At 36.7% G+C, this 21985-nt stretch overlaps 1 protein-coding gene across 2 annotated transcripts in view; it reads left to right on the top strand.

Moving 5' to 3' along the window:
* Nucleotides 1-21985, top strand: part of STAU2 (staufen double-stranded RNA binding protein 2) — a gene marked incomplete at its 3' end in the record, with an annotated part of 276482 nt that overhangs the window by 147112 nt on the left and 107385 nt on the right. The gene's annotated exons all lie outside the window — the stretch shown is intronic.

Here is a 21985-nt window from a genome sequence, read left to right as displayed (position 1 = left end):
AAAACAAGAAAACAAAACAGTTCGTTAGCCCCAAATCCTTCATCTCTATCCATCAGAAAGCTCATCCTTGCCTGCTAGTGTGACTTCTGTGCCACTTACATTGTAAATCGTTAGGAACACAGAGAACAGAAAAACGAGTCATGTGCACGTGCCTCATTTTAAAGATTTTTCATTCTCTCCAGTAATTCTTTTGCTGCCTGGCTCTCCTCCATATTCCTTCTTCTTCTTTTTTTTTTTAAACATTTTTCATTCTCTGTTCTATGTTCTGCTTGGGTGCATCTATTCCCTCACTCTCCTCCCCAAACCAGAATTCTGCCTTCATCCATTTGGTGTTAGTATTAGCACTAAGTCCTCCCTCATTTTACAGTAGGGTTTTTTCTAATGATGATTTTACTTTCATAGCAGTTTTGAATTTGGCATTCTATTGCTAGTAATGATTCAGGTATACCACTAAGGTACAACATCCTAGAAGTCTATTATCTTAGGAGTTAGTTAAACATGGTATTAGAACAGTAATGCTTTCTAGTTGTCTGAGGCATAAAAACATGTATCGTTTTACTAGATCATGTTTTGAAACATCTAGGGTAGTGCCTACCTTAGGCGGTACCAACAAGTCCATTTCACCGGGCAGTCTAAATCTAGCTTATAGTCCGCTTGTTGTGTATATGAATTGGGGGCTGGAAACTTTTTTCCCCCCCGTTTAGTCAGTGTTCCCTTTTGAAAAAAAAACCAACAATCCTTTATGAATAGAACTTTTTAAAGAATTGTTAACTCTAGGAAGAGGAAATACCTGTGTTCTGACTTCTTAGCTGCCTTGAAAATCCTGTACTGAACTGTAATCGCTCACTTGACTGGCTGAACAGCAGCGTGCTTGTGTGTAGAAAGAGCGGACTGCTCCCTCAGATTTCATTATTGTCACCCCCCTTTCCATCTTAGTCTTACTCCTTAAGACCAAAAACTGTAATTTCCTTTAGAAATCTTCTAGAAGATCTGTATTATGTAGAATGATCATATATTTATAAAAATTTTACAAATTTAGATATAAGAGAGAAGATCATGTGTTTTAGGGGGTATTTTGCATGTTTTTTTTGTTTCTCATCACAGAAACCTGATTCTTTCACATCTATTGCCAGGTAGTCGTGAGTGTTCTTACTTAGACGATTAATACGAAATCTAAAAAGCTGTTAACCAGTTTTTGGCTCTGTCATCTGAAATTTTAAACACTTAACTTAAAAATTAAAATTTAGAACTTGTTTTCGTTGTTTACCTTAAGAATAACAATAAATCACTGTTTAAAATAAAAGGACCTTGATTCACGCAGTTAAAGTACTGGAAAAAAAAAACTAAGCAATTTTTAGTTCTATCTATAATCTGCATAGGGTGAACTAGAAATAAACTGTGATGAAAAGGAGTTCACTGTTTATTTACAAATCTAGTCATTTAGAAATGTCTGAAAGTAACACTGCATTTGCATTTTTATAGAAACAAAGCACAAATTGCATTCAAGCTCTGAATTGATTTTCTGGTTGGAGATGTTCCTCTGGTAGATGTAATTTTGCTGCCAGAAGAACTACTTAAAGTTTTAAATTTGTATTTATTTGTTAATTCTTAGCAATGACAACAACTATAATTTTAAAATACCTTTACTTTAGTCAAAATGTGGAATCTGTTTCTCCTATATTTGGGCTGACTACTCAGACCTTTGTTTTTTTGTTTGTTTGTTTGTTTTTAAAGCTTATGCTGAGATAATACACTCTTATTTATGGACACGTTAAACATTTCCAAATTTGTGTACGGTGATTTTCACATACTAATGAAGATAAACAGATGGTTTTAAAACATTACTGTACTGCTTTGGTCAAATGAGCTTGGTGTTGGTATGAAGTATTGTTTTGCTGACGGGCTGCAGCCTGCAGTGTGTGGTGAACAGACTGTGGGAAATGGCTTCCCTCCCCGTCAGGTGCCCGGCACGTCCTCATAATGTCACAGTAGAAGAGTCTTTGTGGTTAAGAGTTTTAAAGCCTCTTTCTTTATAGGTAACTTTCTCAGGTATATTTACCTGGTAGAAAAACATGTAGATTGTTTCTATTTCTTAAATGTTTTAATTGGACTGTAGTTTAGAAATTATAGGGCCAGCTTGTTATGGATGACATGCTGTTATTTTCATTTCTGGAATTTAAAAACAATAAATTCTTTTTCTGTGTTTCTAGGTTAGTACTTTTAAAATTTTGTTACTGTACACTGAGTAGATATTTTTGCTTATTGAATATTGTATATAAACCCTTCTCTGGCCCTCCGTGCCCACTGACATTTGATTTAAGCCTACCAGAGCCATTGTATGTGACAGCTATATTGTATTACAAAGTAAAAAAATATATTAGTGTACTGAAAACTACGTTGTTTTAACTTTTAAATTTTTTTCATTAATTGAAATTTATAAGTTACAAAAAGCTTATTTGCTCACCAGAATGTAGGTATTAAACTCACATCCTTTTGCTTAAATCTACAGAATAATTTATTATACAATTAAAGTTATTATTAATAAAGCTGACTTCATAGGTCAGAATATGACTGAACACTTGCACATTCTCAGTAATTCTTTTATCCTTTCTTGGGCTCACCTAAAGTTTTTAATCACATTTTAGATGCAAGCCTTTGGATCTCTATCATAAGTGAATATTTATTTTTTGAATTTTTATTGAGTACATTTTTATTATCTTCTTTTAAAACCTGAATGTTCTTACTGATTTATTATCTTTTAGAAGAAGAAAGTTTTATATCAGTAGTTCTGTGAACCTCAGACTTTGTCCAGCCCAGTTAGTATGCTTCTATAACTTCTATGCATTTCATGAAAATTCACTTGAAATGTAGTTATACTGTATGTTCAGGGTTCCTTGGTGCGTAACTTGATACCCTTTAATTACAATGCCAAAATATTTCAAAATCATTCAGCTTTTTAAAGAAAATTATTATGGAGACATTTTTGAAATGCTCTGCTTTTGAGCTGAAGCAGAAGACTGTTTTTGTTGTGTTATAATTTACATGATTCTAAGTTTTTCCATCTTTAGTATGCTTTTCCATATAATTACATTAGAAATCTCTCTGTATAATTAACTATAAGCAGTTTCATTGTTTAAATGAGTCATTAGAACATGATTAGATTGGAAATTAAAATGAATTATTTTAGTAAATTATCCTTGATAGATAGATTTAATTTTAATCTTTTAGTCTGTACCCTTCCTTGCGATTACCATCCACTGAACAGTGTTGTTTTTAAAACCTTCAGAGTAAAATGTGATAAACTAGATTTGTTTTTCTCACATAAAGAATGTAAAGAAGCACTTAGTTGGTGTCTTAGTTAAACCATAATTAGTTTATTTTATAAAAATCAAGGAGTGTTTTATAGGGGGGCTGTTCATTATTGTGAGTTTATGATGCTGGTGCCATTTTTAGCAAGATGAGAATGTCAGTAGAAGGCTTAGAAATATCTATTTAATTAAAAACTTTCTTTTCAAATGCAATTCAAACATAATACATTTCAACTATAATAATTTATCTCCTTTTTTGAAGTTTAGTATGATTATAGCAGACTTCTTTTATGGTTATGAGCTTCTTTTCAATATTTATTTTTGACATGTATGACACATAGCATATTTTAACAATACGACCTTAGTACAGACTACACTGAGCTGGGACATGGGGAGTGGGGCTTGGCCAATTTGAGAATCAACCTTTTTCCTTTCTCTTTTTTCTTATTTTCCCTATACCTCACTTTTTGTAATCCATATATTTATAATCAAAGTGGCTATTTGCAGCTTGTTTTTTTGAAGAGTAAAGGATCCATCTTTTTTTAAAGACCAGTTTAAGTCAACTTTTGTAGATTTCTAATAGGAAAATATGGAGAAAGAAATCATGCATATACATATACTCTTCCACTTAGAAATATGTTTTTCCCCCGTTTCTAATTTGTCCTTGAAACATAACTCACCGTGTCACTTCTGAGCCCAAATTTTCGTCTACACTGTTACACAATGTATAAAATGATGAGAAATTACTCAGAGTACAGTGAGCAAAACATATATGGGTTTAGCATGGGGTCAGGAGATTCTGCTCTGATTTATAGTCACTTCTTAAAAAGCCCTCTTGGATTTAGCTTCTCCTGCTTTTCAGAGACCTTGGAGAAATTGGAAGAATTCTCCTGAAGGCTTGGTTTTCCTGTAGGGACCCTAAAACTCAGGTTTGTTCTTCAAATGGGCAGCCTACGTTTATGCAAACTGACTTATTGTCTGGTTTCTTTAGGCCTTGATGTACTTGGCCAAGCCCTTAAGGGTACGCAGACTATGTATCACATAACCATACTTCATAAAAACCAGTAGAATGATAGGTCACCTTACTTTGCTGAAATTTCCAACTCTTTAGAGAAAAATATTACATTTGAAGAAAGAAATCCTGATCCATATAAAAACGTACTGTGATGAGTAACAGTAACACAAATAAGAATCAGGCTTCAAGTAAACAGTCTATTATTACTGCATAAACTATTCAGGACTAACTAACTCCACCCTAAATCACTGCAGAATGTAATCAGAAAGACAAAGGTACTCATTCTGAGCCTTGATATGCCAGCACATACAGAGTAAGACACATATTTCAAAGCAAGAGTAATATACAAACACAAGAGAGCTGTCCTGGCACAGTGACTTTGATGTGGATCTGAAATGAGCCACTGAGGTGCAGAAAAAAATAGTTGCCATTATGTGTCATCCCCAAGTAGAAATAGCTGTAGCCTTTTCTGTTTGTATCGGAAGAGATTTCAAGTCAGCATGAGAATTCTATTTGGAATTATTTGAAAACCAATGATCAATTATTTCTTCAATCAATTTGAAGAAAAGGAGATTATTTTTCATCTAAAGGTGAATTTCATTTCCTTTTGATAGAAAAGGTTGGCAATGATGTGATTTTTACTTAGTAACGTAAAATTAATTGTAGTACCCATTGGGTACATGTCAGGCTGGTATCTATATACCTATGTTCATTCTAAGTCATGTTGAAATTATCTGTTTCCCTCTCCAGCATTCAGCTATGGCTGAGATTTTTTTTTCATGAATTTCATGAATTTTCATCTAAAATTTCAGATATATTGTTCTCTTCTCACCCAGGACAACTCTTGAGAAAGAGAACAGTATGTGGAATACTGCATGTAAAAGATTTCTGCACACAGAAAAAAACTACTCTGACATACCAGGGGCATTAGGAGATATATGAGTAAACAGGGAAATGAAACTAACATTTATTGACTGCCTCATTATGTATCAGATAGTGAAGGAGGCATTACCTACATTATTTTATGACGCAGCGGAAGTGCCTGGTACATTTTTGCTTCTTGCTTACAAATCTTCACTTAATTTTAAATCCAGCTATTGTATAGTGTTTGAAGCCTGATCCCTGAAGATTGGACTAGTGTTCGTGGTAGTCCATGGTCTTCTGGATATTGTTTTGGTTTAGTCATAGATTTCATTAATAAATTTATTTATGCCCTCCACTAGGTACACAACTGAGTCTGAGTCATTTAAGAATTCTCTTTTGAGCTGGAAGGAACTTTAGTTTTTATTCAAAGATATAACTTTATGATGTAAATACACATTTGAGGGACCACAGAAGTAAAACATCCTATTAGTAATGCAGTTTACTCATTTCCACATAGAGAATTATTAGTTAATTTTAAACCCTTATAGATTTTAGGTTCAGGAAAGTTCTGGCATCTTGACATGGTCACATCAAAAAGCAGATATAACGGTGAGAGATAAGAGATATTTGAAAAACTTTTAAAATGTTTTTTATCTGTAGTATTGTCATTTTTTTAAGTATAAGAAAAGTTCAGAGTCAAGTCCTGTAGTGGAACATTTGAGAAAACAAGGAGTACAGCTGGAAAAGGATACACAGTTCATAGCTTCAAAAACTCTTATTAAGAGAAAAATAGTGCATTAAGGATAGTTTTCAGTCATTTCAGTATGTATGTGAAGAATTGGATGGATATGAAGTTAATCTGGCTATACAATATCATCTCATTGAATACTGGAATTGATTTAGCTGAACAACAGGAACTGGAACGTTTGTTTATTCACTCTGGGCAGATACTTAATACATACCTACACATGCCAGGTAGCATACCACACAGTGGGTACAGGAAGCGTTATGGTCAAGTTGGAGACAGACATGAAAATAAAACCAATATACAGAAGAGTGGCCGCTATTACAATTGAGTCTGGTCTCCAGGGATCAGTGTTTGAACATTACGCAAAAATTTAATTATAAAAAAATTAAATATTTGTAGCATGCTGCAGGAAATAACGTAGGTAATGCCTGCCCCACATAGTAAGTGTCATCACTTGAGGTATGATTAGCCATGTCAAGAATCATGGATGGGAATGAAGAGCTCTGACTGAAGGAATTAAGAAGAATTCATAGCAGAGGGACATTTGAATAAGCTTTAAGAAGTACATAGACTTTTATTTTTATTTTATTTTATTTTATTTATTTTTTGTGGTACGCGGGCCTCTCACCGTTGTGGCCTCTCCCGTTGAGGAGCACAGGCTCCAGATGTGCAGGCTCAGCGGCCATGGTTTATGGGCCCAGCCACTCCGTGGCATGTGGGATCCTCCCGGACCGGGGCATGAACCTGTGTCCCCTGCATCGGCAGGCGGACTCTCAACCACTGCGCCACCAGGGAAAGCCCAGAAGTGCATAGACTTTTAAGGTGAATAAGAAGAAAAGAAATTGCAGGCAGAAACAGCTGACTACTAAAAACAAAAGGGCATGATGTTTTAGAACATGCTTAAGTTCAAAGTGGAAGTGGTTGGCAAGTAGGCTGAAAAGACGTGTGCTGCTGAGAATTTGAGTTTAGCTGTTAGTCAGAGACCACCAACTTCTTTTTTAAAGGGTAGTGACATTGGTTTTGTATTTTAGAAAAATAATTCTGTAAGCATGTGGAGGAGGAACTAGACAAAAAGATTGGTAGCAGAAAGACCAATTAGAGTGACATTGCATGAATCCTGTAGAGAAATAGCAAAGATTGAATTAAGCAAAGCTAATGGTCGTAGAGGAGTGGGGCTAAGGTGCAGGCATCCACGGTACAGTTGAGAGAATTAAATGATCTCGGTGCTAACTTCTGTGAGGATGCTTTCACTGTCCTGGTCAGGATGGAAGCTACATTTAAATGGCGTTGAAGAGTAATTAGAGACTCTTTGAGGATGAATTGACCATTCATTTCAAGAATTTGAGAATGAAGTAAAGTAGGAAGGTAATACGAATGTTTTAGGAAAGGTTTTATTTTTAGTATGAACGTGATGAATAAACTTAGAGGAGGTTAATTAATGAGTTCCATTTTAAACATGGCGAATTTGAGTTTCCCGTGGGACTTTCAAAGGCAGTTGTCCAGTAGGCATTCATCAGTGGGTCTGGTGATGAGCAAGAGAGCATAGGACACAGAGATTGGGGAGTCATCGATGTACAGATGTAATTGAAGCCATAAAAGTAGTAAAGGGTTTCCCTGGTGGCGCAGTGGTTGAGAGTCCGCCTGCCGATGCAGGGGACATGGGTTCATGCCCCGATCTGGGAAGATCCCACATGCCGCGGAGCGGCTGGGCCCGTGAGCCATGGCCACTGAGCCTGCGCGTCCGGAGCCTGTGCTCCACAACTGCAGGGGCCACAGCAGTGAGAGGCCTGCGTACCGCAAAAAAAAAAAAAAGTAGTAAAGATTGACCAGGAAAGTGGGTAAAGGCCTAGGAAGAGATTCCTGATGAATACCAACAATGTGAGAGATTCATTCATTCATTACGTCAACCAAAGTCTATTGAGCACCTGCCATGGGCCAGGTGCACTTTTTGCACTGAGGATATAGCATAAATGACAGTCAAGGGTTCTGCCCTCATGGAGCTGACATTAGGATGGGATTGTTGGTGGTGGGATGTGGAGTGTGGCCAGGGGAAAGGGGGAAGTGAAAGGACAGACAGTCACATCTGAACACATGTGATAAATTCAAATGGTTAGTCTCCTAAGGTAGCAATTACTTGGAAATTAATTGGGAGATTAATTATGATTATTTATGAGAGGTATGAGCAATGACTTAGTATCTCCAAGTGTTGTATCAGATAACTACACTTTTGAAATGTTTTGATCAACCTTATTGAGGTATAATTTACATACAATAAAGCACACCCATTTTAGTTATACAGTTTGATGAGTTTTGAAAAATGTATACCACCATGTAACTACAACCACAGTCAAGATGGGAATATTTCTGTTACTGTAAAATATTCCCCGGTGCCTCTTTGTACCCTGTTTTCCTCACCTCTCTGTGGCTCTGGGCAACCAGGGTATCTTTTTTGTCACAAAGATTAGTTGTGCCTAAAATTTCACAAAAATTGAATCATCCAGCCTGAATAGTTTTGTTTCTGGCTTCTTTCACTAGCTGTAATGTTTTTGAGATTGTCCATGTTTTGTATATCAGTAGTTTGTTCCTTTGTATTGCTAAGTACTAGTCCATTGTATGATGTACACCACAAATTATATATCAGTTTATCTGTTGATGGACATTTGAGTTGTTTTCAGTTTGGGGCTATTATGAATAAAGCTGTTTGTGAATGTTCATGTGCAAGATTTTGTGCAGACATGTTTCCAGTTCTCTTGGAAAAATACCTCAGAGTGAAATTCCTGGGTCACATGGTAAGTATACATACAAGCTTACAAGAAACTATCAGATTATCTTTCAGTGTGTTGTATCATATTACATTCCTATCAGCGCTGTATGAGGGTTCCATACATTGATATGATCAGTCTTATTCTGTGAAGGGTACAGTGGTATCTCACTGGTATTTTAATTTGTATTTCCCTGATGACCAATAATATGCACTTCTTTTCTTGTGCTTGTTGGCCAATTATATATCTTTGTGAAATTTCCACATCTTTTTCCCAGTTTCTGGTTGCGATTTTTTTAAATTATTGCGTCCTCAGAGTTCTTTATACATTCTGGATACAAGCCCTTTCTGTTGCAGATATTATCTCCCTGCCTGTGACTTGTCTTTTCATTATCTCAATGGCATCTTTTAAAAAGTGGAAAAGAAGTTTTCAATTTTGATCAAGTTCAAGTTTACATTTTTTTCCCATAAACTGTGCCTTTTTGGTCCTATCTAAGGAATTTTTGACTACCCCAAGGTTGCAAAGATTTTCACTGATTTTTTTCTAGACATTTTGTAGTTTGTGCTTTTATGTTTAATGCTGATATCTATTTAATTTTTGGGGTATGGCACGGGTGAGACTTGAAGCCTATTTTTCCCATAGGATAACCAGTTGTTTCTGCACCATATATGTAATGTGTTGTTTCACTCTAGCTGCTATTAAGATATTCTGTTCATTTTTGGTTTCACCAGTTTGGCTGTGCTATGTCTAGGATTGTTTTTAATCCTGCTTGGGATTCATTTAGCTTCTTAGATTAAGATAATGTTTCTCACTAGTTTTGAAAAGATTTTGGCTAGTTTTTTCAAAAGATTTTTTTGCCTTTTTCTCTTTCCTCTCCTTTTGGGACTCCAATTACATATATGTTGGGCCTCTTGATATTGTCCTTCAGGTCTTCGAGACTGTTTATTTTTCTCCATCTTTGGATTGTGTAACTTCCGTTGATCTATTTTCAGATTTACTGACTACTTTCTCTGTCCTCTCCAATTTGCTGTTGAGCCCATGTAATAAATTTTGCACTTCAGTTATTGTATTTTTTTAATCTAATGTTTCTTTTTGGTTCTTCTGGGTTTTTTTCCTGTTTCTTTGTTGTGATTCCATATCTGTATAGTCATTGAGAACACACTTTTTAAAATTATTTGAACATCTTTATAATAGCTGCTTTGAAGTCTTTGTCATCTAAACCCAACTTCTGGGCCCATTAAGAGTCAGTTTCCTATTGACCACCTTATTTATGAATATGCTTCATTTCGATTTCCATGCATGTCTGTAATTTTTGTTTGAAAAATGGACATTGTGGACATATTATCATATATTATAGCAACTCTGGATCGTCTTTTCTTTTGTAGATTATTGTTTTTCTTTTTGTTTTTGGTCTAGTACTCAGTTAAGTTGCCTGGACTAAAACTTGAAGCTTTGAACTCCACCGTGGTGATATCCCTCAGCTGATATTTCCACTTAGTTTCTTCAGTTTCCAGCTGCAGCCTTTCCTCTTGCAGTCTTTCTGTGCCTACCTAATTATTTGGGCACATTTAGCTCCAGCTCACCCTTGGCATTTCCTAGCTTCTAGCATCCCCGCCACAACCCCCAATTTTCAGCTGATCTGCCAGCCCATATCCTCTGATACTTCAGGCCAGTAAAGCTTTAGCTTTCTGTCATTTGAGCTGTGTGCACTTGAGGGACTACACTCAATCAAAAAAGTGTCAGACTTTTAGATCTTAACGGACTTCTCACTGGTTTCTGCCTATTTCTACGTCAGGTCTTCTAGTGTCTTTCCTGTACATGTAAAGTTTTGTAGTTAGCAGGGATTTGGGTAGAGTTTATATTCAGATTTAGTGTTTCACCACGTCTACTGCTACCTCATTTCTAGAATTTCTTCCCTCAATGACCAGCTCATCTGCCACCCCTAAGCTATTTCCACTGCTATCTCCAGCTGGTAAGACTGCAGTTTTCTACCAATAGAACTACAGGAAACGAGGAATGCCCTCAGGCAAGAAAAAGCCATAAACTCACAATTCTTACTCCATATAGTTTTGGTCTTTTAAGGGGAAACTCTGCCCTGATGTCTTCCTACTTTTGATCACATTCCACTGTCTTCAAATTTTTTATTTTGTCGACATCGTGTATTGTTATCTGCAAGAGGCTTTGTCTCGTGAATTTATACTTCCATTACCAGAAACTGGAACACAACCAGTTATTCTTAAATACCACTGAATATACCCATTAATTACTTAATCACTTAATTACTAACTGGCCATCTTGACATTATTTGTCCTAAGCAAATAATTCAAAATATGGGAAAGCTACAAGGATACTTGTCATTGGATTTAAGGCCCACTCTAAATCCAGGATGATCTCAACTTAATTATATCTGCAAATATCCTATTTCAAATAAGGTCACATTTAAAGGTACTAGAAATTAGGACTTGAACATATCTTTTGGGGGCCACTATTGAACTCACTGCATATTTATTGCTTTCTTAAATTGGTATATTTATTGCTTTCAGCAAATTTGGGAAATTTTTGGCCATATTTTCTTCAAATAAATTTTTTGCTACCTTTTCTCTCTCCCTCCCTCCATTTACATGCATTTTTTATACTGTCCCAGAGAATCCTGAGGCTTTATTCATTAAAATTTTTTCTGAACTTCAGTTTGTATTATTTCTGTATATCTATAAATTCTATATCTCTTTCATCCAGTGATTTTTTTTCTTACTTTGGGTATTGTATTTTCATTTCTAGACTTTCCATATGGTTCTTTTTAGTTTCTGTTTCTCTGCTGATATTACCTATTCATTCATTTATTTTAGACATATTTTCCTTTGCATCCTTGAAAATAATTATAATAGGTTCTTTAAACACCTTTTATGTTCATTTCAACATCAGATATATTGGATTCAGTCTTAATTGCCTTTTCACTTGATTGTGTGTCAGGTTTTCCTATTTATTCTAGATCAAGTAATTTTGGATTGCATCTTGACTGTTGTTAATGGTACATTATAGAGACTGGGTTCTGTTACATTCCTTTGCATACTTTGAATTTTGTTTTCTGAGGTCCTTAACCTTGATGGACTCAGACTCCAAACTTTGTCTCATACTGAACTTTCTCTTCTTTTGGCTTCTAGGATAGTAGCATCTCTTGGTTTTCCATAACTTCTCTGTCAAAGAAGAACCTAATAGAATTGGCTTTTAGGTGGTTACTGCTCCCTGTTAGAAGAGTTTCAGTGAAACTTTCTATAATAAAGTGAATATGGGGTGTGGGGGGCATTGAGTTGGTAATAGCAGTACTTTCCTAGAGTTAAAATAGAAATAGCTAAAAAATAATCTGTCATAGGTGGTGTCTGCTACCAATTTGGATTTGCAGTTTAAGCAGCAACTTATTTCCTCTTACGTTTTGCACATCAGTAGCATTTATTGATATTTCTCGGTTCAAGTTTCTTGGTCCCCATTGGTAGGCTTCCCAGGCATAGGCCTATATTACACATTTTTTCTCCTTAAAACTCTAACTTAAAGAGGAACCTTTAACTTCTCTTTTTCATGATGCTTTGGATATTATAATTTTCTAGGCTTTTATGCTTGGAAAAATTTTTTCTGCAACCTTTTTACTTCCCATATCAGAGATAGAAAGTACCACATTGCTCAGTGACTTAATTTTTCTAATTAAGAGATAATTTAGTCTCCACTGATTCCCTTCTCTTGTGTTTGAAGATTCTTTTAGTATAAAATTCTGATATGCATAGAAAAATTTGTTCATTATCTCCTCTAATAGCCTCTTCGCTTCTTTCAAGTCTCCTTTATTCTGAAGCACTAAAGGTTTTCTCTCCTACTATAAATGGCCTCTAAAAAATAATTTTAGACTTAGAGAAAAGCAGAAAAATACTACAGAGTTTGATGTTAACAATTATATAGCCATAACATAAATTTGTCAGTACTAGGGAATTAATGATGACATAATACTATTAACTAATCTACAGCTCTTATTCAGATTTTGTCAGTTTTCCTACTAATGCCATTTTTCTGGTCCAGGACCCAGTCTAGGATCCCACACTGCATTTAGTTGTGATGCTTCTTAAGTCTCTTCCAATCAATAACAGTTGTTTAGTCTTTCATGATTTTGACAATTTTTAATAATGTTGGTTGCTTATTTTGTAGACTGTTCTTGAATTTGGGTTTTTCTGATATTTTCTCATTATTTGATTGAGGTCGTGCATTTTGGTAAGAATATCACAGAAGTGATGTGCCCTTCTCAGTGCCTTATATGCTTAGTTTATAATTGTCTTAAATATTTCCTCTACATATATAAGAACCACATCAGTGTTATAATTTTAGCTTCAAATATCAAACATAACCTAGAAAATTCGAGAAAAGAAAGTCTATTGTGTTTACCAACATTTTTACCCCTTTCTGTGTTCTTTCTTTCTTCCCAATGGAGTTCCAAGATTCCTGCTTTTATCATTTCCCTTCTGTTTCAAAAACTTACTTTAGCCATTCTTTTAGGGTAGGTATGCTGGTAACGTACTGTCAGTTTCCATTCATTTGAAAATGTTTTAGATTCCCTTTCATTGTTTAAGGATATATTTGCTGGATGTAAAATGATGGGTTGACAGTTTTTTTAGTGCTTAAAAAATGTTGTTCCAATTCCTCTGGCCTCCATGGTTTCTGTTGAGAAACTACTGTCAAATTGTTTTACCTCTATAGGTCACTGCTTCCAGAATAACAGTTTAAATTTTAAAAGTTTGATTATGATGTGTCTTGGCATGGGTTTCTCTGTGTTTATCACATTTGGAGTTTGTTCAGCTTCTTGAAGCTGTAGGTGTATTATATCTTTTTACCCAAATTTGGTAAATTTTCAGCCATTATTTCTTAAAATTCTTTTTTAGCTGCAATCACTATCTCTTCTCCTTCTGGGACTCTGAGGACACAAATATTAGATCTTTTGCTGTGGTCCCACATGGTTTTGAGGCTCTGTTCATTTTTACTCAGTCTGTTTTCTCTGTTGTCCAGATTGGGGAATTTCTATTTTTCTATCTTCAAGTTCACTGATTCTTTCCTCTGTTCTCTCCATTCTGTTGTTAAACCCATCCATTGAGTTAATTTTGGTTTTTAGGTTCTAAAACTTCTATTTTGTTCTTCTTATATCTCTATTTCTTTGGTGAGATTATACATTTTTTTCATTTGTTTCAGGTATGTGTGTCATTGCTTTTTGAAGCATTTTTATGATAGCTGCTTTAAAACATAAGTTTTAAAAACATAAGTCAGATAAGTTTAACAACTATGCTGTCTTGGTGTTGGCATCTCATGATTGTCTTTTCTTATTCAAGTTGAGGTTATTCTGGTTCTTGATGTAATGAATGATTTTTTGTTGAATCCTGGACATTATGGGTATAATAAGTCTCTGTATCTTATTTAAGTCTTCTGTTTCAGTAAGCCTCCTCTGGCAGTATGCCAAGTCGGGTATTGGAGTGCTGTCTTTTTGCTACCAGGTATGGGTAGAAGTTCATTTTCCCCACTTAGCCTCTGTTGACAACCTGGTGGGAGGAAGGGGACTTGTTACAGATGGATGGTGCGGAAGTCCTGACCCTCCACCATGCCCCCCTGATACCACTCCAGTGAGAAGGGGTAGGGTGCCCAACATCACCAGGTAAAGTTGAAAAGCCTGGGAATCCAGCAGGCACGAAAGTCTTGACTTCTCATTCAGCCTTCTGTGTCATGTCATCACCTTAGTAGGGGAATTGGGTTAACTCATTCCAGTCTGGCAAGAGTGGAAGCCTAGGCTCCCCAGTTGACGTTTGCTGATGGGGGTGAGGATTTGGGGGTGTGCCACTTTTTAATGGTGTTTGACTGGAGGAGGGCAGTTATTGTCTAAACATTTTCTCTCTTGCTTACGTTATTCCTTTTCTGGCCCTTTGGTTAGAGAGAGCAGGCTTTCTTGCGGCTTCTTTTCCTATACCCACTGACATTTCCAGGGTGCTAACTATTCTAGCACCCAGTCCAGGATAAATAAGACAAAAAGAAAAACCAGGAATTCACCACTGTGTTTTTCCTTGGGTCATGAAATCCCTACCTGGTCTTCCTCTTTCTCTGTACCTTTCTGAGTCCTCTTATGTTTGTTTTATGTATATATCAAGGGATTTTACTTATGCTTAGCAGAAAGAATAGGGAAAAGTAAATCTATTCCATCTTGTTTGGAAACAGAAGTCATAAATGGGCTTTTCATCATGAATTTCATTATATTTTAAATACAAATATAGTGTGTTTCTAAAATCTATAATTCCTGAGTAGGAAGAAAATATTCCAATATTTTTGTAAAAAAAAAAGTAAATGCCATTATGAATTAAACCAGTATGTAATGAAAAGATTTGTAAGGTCTTTGATACCCACTTTTTGAAGTGATAGTAAATACAGCAGAATTTTAATACATGAAAAGTAGTAGAATTGTTTGGCCGTCTTGGGAGAAGATTTTTCATGTTTGACTTTGGTGGTATACTGAGTGCCTGTATAACTGTAATTTTCCTTTGACCTTGGAAAATGTTTTCCTTGTTAAAAAGTTATTTCTCTTAAAAGCTTTTGCACAGCAAAGGAAAATATAAACAAGATGAAAAGGCAACCCTCAGAATGGGAGAAAATATTTGCAAATGAAGCAACTGCAAAGGATTAATCTCCAAAATTTACCAGCAGCTCATGCAGCTCAATATCAAAAAAACAAACAACCCAATCCAAAAATGGGCAGAAGACCTAAATAGACGTTTCTCCAAAGAAGATATACAGATTGCCAACAAACACATGAAAAAATGCTGAACATCACTAATCATTAGAGAAATTCAAATCAAAACTACAATCAGGTATCACCTCACACCAGTCAGAATGGCCATCATCAAAAAATCTACAAAAAATAAATGCTGGAGAGGGTGTGGAGAAAAGGGAACCCTCCTGCACTGTTGGTGGGAATGTAAATTGATCGAGCCACTATGGAGAACAGTATGGAGGTTCCTTAAAAAACTAAAAATAGAACTACCATACAACCCAGCAATCCCACTACTGGGCATATACCCTGAGAAAACCATAATTCAAAAAAAGTTATGTACCACAGTGTTCACTGTAGCTCTGTTTACAATAGCCAGGACATGGAAGCAACCCAAGTGTCCATCAACAGATGAATAGATAAAGAAGATGTGGCACATATATACAATGGAATATTACTCAGCCATAAAAAGAAACGAAATTGAGTTACTTGTAGTGAGGTGGATGGACCTAAAGACTGTCATACAGAGTGAAGTAAGTCAGAAAGAGAAAAACAAATACTGTATGCTAACACATGTATATGGAATCTAAAAAAAAAAAAAGTTCTGAAAAACCTAGGGGCAGGACGGGAATAAAGACGCAGAACTACTGGAGAATGGACTTGAGGACACGGGGTGGGGGAAGGGTAAGCTGGGATGAAGTGAGAGAGTGGCATGGACATGTATACACTACCAAATATAAAATAGATAGCTAGTGGGAAGCAGCTGCATAGCACAGAGAGATCAGCTCAGTGCTTTGTGACCACCTAGAGGGGTGGGTAGGGAGGTTGGGAGGGAGACACAAGAAGGAGGAGATATGGGAATATATGTATATGTATAACTGATTCACTTTGTTATAAAGCAGAAACACACAGTTGTAAAGCAATTATACTCCAATAAAGATGTTAAAAAACACATTCCAACAGAAAAAAAAGGTTATTTATTTGCAAAGCCTGTAGATTTTAATGATTTTTTTTTTAAATTTTATTTATTTATTTTAGTTTTGGGTGTGTCAGGTCTTAGTTGTGGCACGTGGGATATTCAGTGAGGGATCTTTCGTTGCAGTGCACGGGCTTCTCTCTAGTTGTGGCATGCCGGCTCCAGAGCGCATGGACTCTGTAGTTGTGACTCGCTTGTGTGCTCAGTAGTTGCAGGGCGTTGGCTTAGTTGCCCCGTGCCATGTAGGATCTTAGTTCCCCAATCAGGGACCGAACCCATGTCCCCTGCATTAGAAGGTGGATTCTTAACCACTGGACCAACAAGGAAGTCCCAAGCCTGTAAATTTTAATGCAGCTTGTAAATAGATGTGTGTGAGTATATCAAAGCATGAGTACATACTATATAAAAGAGGGAGGCTCTTTTTCTGGTAGATGTGTAATCGACTTAAAAATCACCTAGTGTTTTCTTTTGGTGGAAGTGTAAAACTAAAATAACTATATTTGTGTGTGTGTGTGTATATATAATTTACATCTTAATTAGCTGCCTCATTAGACCTTCACTGGCATAGTCAATGGAAACAGAAAAGCAGTGAACAAAAATTTAGGATCTGTGTCATGTACAAACTCATCACTTAAAGTAAGAATGCAGGGGCTTCCCTGGTGTCGCAGTGGTTGGGAGTCTGCCTGCCGATGCAGGGGACACGGGTTCGTGCCCCGGTCCGGGAGGATCCCACATGCCGTGGAGCGGCTGGGCCCGTGAGCCATGGCCACTGAGCCTGCACGTCCGGAGCCTGTGCTCCGCAACGGGAGAGGCCACAGCAGTGAGAGGCCCGCGTACCGAAAAAAAAAAAAAGAATGCTATCTTCTTTAACAATTATCTTCCTTATCAATCCTGACAGCACATCTGTTGTTGCATTTGTTAGACAGTTTTTATCTGTGACTTATACTAGAAATAAATCAGTACATCACTGGTAGATTTTGTACACCAAATATAGGCATGTAATTTTCAAAGCTTTTCCTGAGCATAGAATTTCCAAAAGAGAGAAAAGATAATTACAAGTTGAGTCTCAGTCTGTATAATGTGATTTCATTCATTCACTTGTCCCTTTCGAGGCATTAATGTGACAAGCATATTGCATGCAAAGTAAAACAGATTACTCATACAGTTAAAACACTCAGTACATGACTGAGCATGTTAAATATATGTTTACATTTTAGTTACAAAGGACTTGCCTTTAATGATGAAAAGGATTGGGGAAAGAAGCTTTAGGGAAAGTCAGTGGCAGACATTATCCTAATGTAATATTATTCTTCATAATTATACATCATGTCATATCTTTTATTGTATTATTATGGGATGTGTTATTCTAATAATAAGACTAATATTTATTTTAATGCTAACCATAAGCCAGGCATTGTTCTAAGTGCTTTTCATGGAGAAACTCCTTTTATTTTTTATTTATTTATTTTTATTTATCACTTAAAAATGAATTCGATAATTATAAATAGATAATAACATAGATTTGTACTGTTGCCCGTAGTTAACCCAAATAAGTAAGATGGTTTACATGTTCTCAAGTCATCTAAAAAAGTAGTTAAGAAATGTTTAATACCAGTTTACCCTACTTAACTAGTGTAATATTTGTCAAGCAGTATTGTTTTGTGCTTTGCCAAGAATATGCTGATTTTCATGTTAATAAAGATTTAGGTCTTTTGTGTAGCTACTGTGCAGGCTCTGCAAGAATCAAGCACGTTTTGAGTATCGTAAGATCTAGTACTGAACTGTTGCCCGTTAGCTCCTTGCTGTCTTTACCCCTCCTTGCAGGGCTTCTATGCAGTAGCTACGTTGTGATCCCTGCCTGCTGCTGTGGAGTAAACCCATGAACCTGAGGTGTGCTAATCAAGCATGTTTTCTCTCTGCTGTGGCCTCTCCCGTTGCGGAGCACAGGCTCCGGACGCGCAGGCTCAGCGGCCGTGGCTCACGGGCCCAGCCGCTCCGCGGCATGTGGGATCCTCCCGGACTGGGGCACGAACCCGTGTCCCCTGCATCGGCAGACGGACTCTCAACCACTGCGCCACCAGGGAAGCCCAAGCATGTTTTCTTGATATAGTGATTGTGTTCTCACATGTGAATGTACAGGCCTTTATCTTTCCTTAATGATCTAATGAGCAGCTTTCTTTGAACATGGATCTTTTTCACACCCTCTTCATTTTTGTCCCACAGGGGGTGACCATTAAAAACATCTAACAGACAAGCAGTTAACCAGTTCCCTGATGAGATTAGTAAAATATTTTGTAGTCCTACAACATCAGGGAATTTCTCAGCCCTGCAGGAAACAATTTGATTCAACTTTTTTTGGAGGTAGGGGGAAGGAAATGTAAATTTTCATTTGAATGGCCCCCTCATGTTTTCAGATGGGCGTGAAAAACATTCACGTACGTAGCTTTTCATGTAAATTATTTTAAAGCTTATAGCATTTTTCTTTATTTCTTTTCTTTTTTTTTAAGGAATGGGATTATTTATTCAAATCAAGTCAAGATTTTCCATTTAAACAAAACATCACAAATTGAGTGAGCTTTGAATTCTTTAGTTTGTAAGTTATCTGAATAGTTGAAGTGATTTGTATCTCTCCCTTCAAGAAGAAGAAATCTCTAGACAGGCAAAATCATTATCAGAATGCGCAATTATAGCATCTCATCTGGGTTTATATGATTACAAATCAAGCTAGGGAACTTATTTTAAAATAAGAATTATTATAGATTTGCAAATTTCAAAGGAAGCCACATTTAATTTACATATATTGAAATTTCTGACCCATCTTTCAGTGGAATAATTTTTGTAAGTCCATGAGAAAGAAACGAAATGTCAATTTGCTGTGGTTGATGGTGTTTTAAATCCAGAGCAAGTGCTGCAACAGTATAAAAAATCAAGATTAGTTGCTTACATTTTAGAGTATGAAAGATAGCAAAATGATATGATTCATAAACAATAAATCTTAAAATCAACATAGGAGATGACTTTTGTAATCTTCTAAAATTATCTTTATTCATTTTTCTTTCATCAAAATCAAGGCCCATGAAATTGTATATTGGAAATTTTAGAGCCATATTTGTAGAAACACTGCTTTGTTGTAGCAGAAGTATTTCACCCATCAATCCTGAAGATTTGTGCTTTATAGAATGTAATGGAATTTTATTACCCTAATTGTGTTAGCCTAGAGTTCTAAGATTCCTGGCTTCTGCTTCTGCTTTGAATCATAGGAAGCATTTTTCGATTTAGAAGGATGAATTTTAAAATGTCATTCACACATTTCTTTTTTGAAATTCACAATTTTATGAACTCTAATGTTTTTATGTCCAAGAAGAAAATAAATAACTGAGGAGCCGTATCAAACTTGTTTTTATGAGGGATTGATTGTGTAAAGTATGATTCTTTCTTAAGGCTTTTTACCTATATATTATTAATTTTTGTTTAATTTGAAATTGTGTCCTCAAACAGTAATTTCCTATATTTTTTACATATTTTTATCTGTTTGGGGGGTACAGTCTCAGTGCAGTGGGGGGATAAACATGGAATGACTATTTCTCTAGTCACCACTTTCCCGCATGCTCTGTCAAATCTCCCATTCATGTTTCTTTATATCTTTGGCAAATCCCGTAGTTTTCTGGTTACCTTTAGCTTTAAAAAATCCAGTCCAGTTCACCGTAAAACTCCAAGCTCATGTCCCCCCATTGCCAGCCAATTGTTTTGGTTCAAGACACATAGGGGAAGGAGGGTATACGGTGATTTCTTTTTGTTATCCTCTCACGCCAGCACCTTTGAATATTTGTGGTTAGTGGGGTAGGAGCTTGATCTGCTTCCGAGACAGCTTCCTCCACACTCTACCTCTGTTTCATGACCTAGTTACTCCTCTGATGTTGGAAGCCTGAGAGGAGAACTAGGGGCGGGGAGGCTGCCACCCTTAGCCTGGTTTCATCCATTGCTGGCTTCCACATAGATGATGTTCATCTTCTTTTTTCTTTATTGAAGTATAGTTGCTGTGCAATATTATGTAAGTTACAGGTGTACAATGTAGTGATTCACAATTTCTAAAGTTTATACTCCATCTGTAGTTATTCATGATTTTCTTGAAGCAGTGTTTAGTTTCTCCCAATTCCCTCTGTCCCTGAAGGGCAACCATGTTTCCTTTGGGCTTTACCAGTGGTGCATGCCCCTGGCCCCGCTGTTGATGGCTGTCACTTTGCTTGGCCTGAGTAGCCCCTTGGCTTCTGCTGAGACACTTTTTCATTCCCTCCAAGGGCCGTGGGGATCTACGTGAGCATCTTCCTTCATCCTTTTTTGTTTTCAGGGATACTGTGTGCCTAGGGCTCCTTCAGCAAGCTCTCAGATATCTCCAAACTCAGTCTGTATTTTCATCTGCTTCTAAATGGCTAGGGACATACACCAGACTTGGTCAAGATTTCTTTTCAGTGGGGACCTGTAGGTTCAATTCTCAGCAAACCTGCTGCCAGGGGATGAAATTTGTCTCCCATTCATATAGGTACTCCTCATCTCTGTCAGCTATTTTCTTAGAGCTGCCCCACTCACAGGAAATACTGTATTCCTCATAAGGCTGACAGCCAAATGATCCCCTCCCACTCACCTGCCTTTTCCTAGTGCCTCTTTGTATTCTTTATGGTTGGACCAGTTCTGCTGACTATTAACAAGCAGGTGGGAAGAGAGAATAAGACCTGGCCCTAAATGTCAGCAGCTCCCTAGAGCTCCTTTTGTTGTTGGCTTTGGGTCCTGGTGTCTGTTTTGGGGCAATAGGAAAAATCTCAGTGGGATCAGGTTCTTCTGTGAGTAAGAAAAAGCCCAGCAACTTAAACAAAATAGATGTATATTCTTCTCTCACGTAAAGGTCCATAAGCTTGCAGTCTAGGGCCAGTGTCGTGGTTCTGTTCCATGAACTCTTCAGGGACCCACGTTCCCTCCAACTCACCACTCGACCCTCTCTAAGTTTCGGCCCTTGTCCTCATGGTCAAAGATGGCCATGTCCACACTTCCAAGCAGCAAAACAGGTGAAGAAGAGCCAAAGGCACACACCTGAAATCTCTTAAAAGTTTCCAGAAAACTACCGCAGCATTTTCACCTACATTCTGCTCAGTCATAGCTACTAATCATAGCTACAAGGGAGCCTGGGAAATATCTTTATTCTGTGCCCAGCTAATAATTACTGTGGAAAAATACTGGAGGACAGTTAGCAATCTCTGTCACATTTACTGGGTGCTGTGACATTTTCTTTGGAGCTGTGTGGAAACTTGCACCTTTGTATTTATCTTGTGTGTATGAGTTCTACATGTTCACTAATATTTAATGCCTGCAGGATATATAAAATTTTATAGGGTATTGCAGGCTCACAGTGAATTAGGAGAAAAGTCAACTCTTTCAGTCACAGTATCCAAGCCACTGATGGAAATGAAGTTTGAAATTTATTTTTTGACTGGGATTGTCTCGTGCTATTCTTGTCCTTCCTAATTTTCATTTCTCTAGAA

The sequence above is a fragment of the Hyperoodon ampullatus genome (genome assembly GCF_949752795.1).
Source record: "Hyperoodon ampullatus genome assembly, chromosome: 17".
NCBI classification, from domain to species: domain Eukaryota; kingdom Metazoa; phylum Chordata; class Mammalia; order Artiodactyla; family Ziphiidae; genus Hyperoodon; species Hyperoodon ampullatus.
The sequence above is the reverse complement of the archived record's forward strand: the minus strand, read 5'-3'. Positions and strand labels throughout refer to the sequence as shown.